Genomic DNA, 3,169 nt, shown 5'->3' with positions numbered 1-3,169 from the left:
GGGAAGAGGCTCCAGGCCCGCGGGCGCAGGTGGCAGGCAGAGCCGGGTGGGTGGGGGTCCTGCGCCCTCGCGGAGAACTGTCCACTCTACACCCGCAACCCCGAGCCGCACCCCACATGCGCCCTGGCGGCGGCTACCTGAGAGCCGCTTACCTCGGAGATGCAACAACTGCAGCAGTGACGCCTTCGCGACCCGGCTGCGCCGCCGACCCGGGTGCCCAGCGCGGGACGCCCGCGTCCCCGCCCCCGGCCCGCCCGGCGCCGGGCCGGATGGGCTGCACCGTGAGCTTGGTGTGCTGTGAGGCACTGGAACCCGGGCCCCCCTGCGGCCCCCAGCCCCCAGGGCGTCCCCCGGCCCTGGCGCCAGGCGAGTGCTGGGAGCCCGGGGGCTCGACCGACACGGAGAGGAGGCGGCTACTGCTTCAGGTAGGGCTCCAAGAGTGTGTGGCGGGGAGGACGCCCCGAGTGGGGGAGGAGGTGGCCGAGCTGAGACAGGTAAGGAGCCATGCAGGCTTGGAGATAGGGGGTGGGGAGGGCAAGGGCCAAGGGCAGGCTGCCCTAGGGGCAGGGGCTCGGCCAGGACCAGGTGACGGGACTGTGAATTATACCTAGGTCTCACCTGGGTCTCCTGTGCCCTTGGAAGGAGGGTGAAGTGAGACTTGACCCTGAAAGGGACAAATAGCTCTGGTGAGGCTTAGGGGCCACCCAAGAGGGGCAGAGCTGGGGAGAAGCAGGGAAAGTGTTAAGCCCCCCACCCCCCAACCCCCGCCCCAAGACCAGAGATTGTGTGTCCCATGGGGGAACAGTGGCAGTGGCTGTCGTTAGCCAGGGCTGTGTAGCCAGGAGCAAGGGAGTCTCTGAGCCAGGGAGGGCCTCACAGGAGCAAGAGCTGACCAGGGATGGTGGGGACAGCTGAACCCTCACCCCTGTGTTCTCTGTTCCTGGTAAGTCTTAAATTCTTGCAGAGTAGGGGCAGGAAACTGACCCAGAGGGGTGGGGGTAGGTGGGAGCCTGGAGGTGTGTGTGCTTTCTGGATGAGGTATGTGTGGGGGGGGGAGGGGAGCCACCAGGCATGGAATAGGAGTGGGCACAAATTTCCCCTAGGAGGAGGAGGTATCTGGGGTCACTTGGGGCTGGATACCCTGCTCCAGGGTCCCCATTTGGGGGCTGGCAAGGTGCCACCTCTTAAAACATATTTGCTATGTTGGGGTCTGGTTTATGCTGGCATCTTACAGCCCTCTGCCTGGGGCACACAGTGGGGTTGAAGAGATGCGGTGACTCAAAATGCACCCATCCTAGGGGCACATCCCAGTCCCCCACTGCTCAGTGGCAGCCAGTGAAGGCAGGTGTGTGTGTGCCCAAGGGACCCATCTGCCCCACTTGACTGGACTCCCCTCCAAGGTTCAGATCATGGCATATTTGTGGTTACACTCCATAGTGTCAGACATGGTGCTGGACACTTGTAAACTGAATTCTCCAGCCTTCCCAGCCTCTATCCCCAGCCATCACCCTGGTGAGGGACAGGCTTGGTGGGGTGCAGTTGTTGCCTAAGGCCTCACAGTGTCTGGGGTCGCAGGTGTGATTCTGGTGAAGACTTGAGCCTAGCTTAGGGCCCTGGGGTGGGGGGCCTAGGATATGGGCTAGGCACCCCAACTACCTGCTTCTTGGTCTTGGCAAAGGGGCAGAGTGTCCGGGGCAAGGGGGTTGACATTGCAGAACCCCTGGACTTAGGGCCCCTCCAGAGGTCATCAGGGCTCCTCCCCTGCCTCACAGCCTCATGAACTCTCTGTTCTTGAAGGTTTCAGGGGGAGATGAATTCACAGTCTCCCTCCCTTGTCTGTTTCTGTCTCAGACCCTTCTTCACCAGAGTTCTACCAACCTTAGTTTTCTCTCTAGCAGTTGGAACTCATTTCCTGGTGTTTACCAGTTGCCGCAGAGGACTGTGGGCGGAACCTTGGACCCCTGGGGGCCCAGATTCTTGCTGACAGCACCCACCCCTCAGACTTGGTAGCGCCCGTGGAGGCCCAGACCATCTAGCTCCTAGTTTTCTCTCCCACTTCTCAGTTTTGTCCCCAAGCCTTCTTTGGTCTCTGGTTTTATTCTAGGACGTAGGCATGTTGGTAGCTCTCCTGCATTCCTTCTCTATTCTTGCCTCCCCTCCACTGCCCCCCCCCACCGGCCAGCTTTGACATGCAGTGGGCTCCCACTTGAGGGTTGACAGGGACAGGAACAGGTGGTCAGGACTGAGATGGAGGGAGGGGCCAATGAGCAAGGAGAGGATATAAGGATGGGGAGAAGTGTGTGTGCAAGTATGTGTGACAGCAACAGGGACAGGGATGGGGACGAGCGTCTGTCTGCATTCGGATGAGCTGGTTTCTGAGCGGCCTCTTGAGAGAGCCTGGTGCTCGCCCATGACTCACCCCTCCTTTATCTACACGGATACAACGTGATCCCTGCCCTGTCCCCTGCCCCCCCTGGCGCTGGCTCCAGCTGGCGATGCTGTTGCTGGCTGCTCTCTCCCCTCCCTAGGCCCCCCATTCACACTGCAACTCTCAGGAGATGTCAGTGACCCAGGAAATGGCAGCTGGGTGGCTTCTCACCTGGGCCCTCACTGGAGGAGGTGTGATCCGCGCGTTCTTGTGGCAGATAAACATCTCCTGGGTGCTTACTCCTGCTCAGGAGTCAGGGTGGAGAAGCTACTAGGCATCTGGGCTCTCGGCCAAGGCACTTCTATTGACACTCTTGCCACAGACATGCCACTTTTCCTGACATGGGTCATGCTGCCCTCCCACTGCCACAGACCATGTCACCCCCTATTCCATTGACCAAGCTTCTGTGCCTCCATCCCAGCCCCACTGTTCTCCTCCCCCTCCAGGGAGACCATGCTGCCCATTTCCCCTGCCATGCTGCCCCCGCCTGTCCCCGAGCAGCCTGTCCTCTGTTCACATCACACTGCCATCTATTCTCTGCCAGGCTGCCTCGTCCCCCCTGGCCCCCATTGCCCATGCCACTCTCCTCCCCTCGCCCAATTTTGGGGTCTGCTCCCCCTCTTCACTTGGAGGATGGCTGCCTGCCTTGACCTCCATGCCTTTGAGCCCAGATCTGGACTATCAGTGCCTGGAGGTGTACCCTGCACCCCTCAGGAATCCCTGCAGCCTCCCACAATTGCC

The sequence above is a fragment of the Trichechus manatus genome, unplaced genomic scaffold, assembly GCF_000243295.1.
Source record: "Trichechus manatus latirostris isolate Lorelei unplaced genomic scaffold, TriManLat1.0 scaffold00041, whole genome shotgun sequence".
NCBI lineage: Eukaryota > Metazoa > Chordata > Mammalia > Sirenia > Trichechidae > Trichechus > Trichechus manatus.
The sequence above is the reverse complement of the archived record's forward strand: the minus strand, read 5'-3'. Positions refer to the sequence as shown.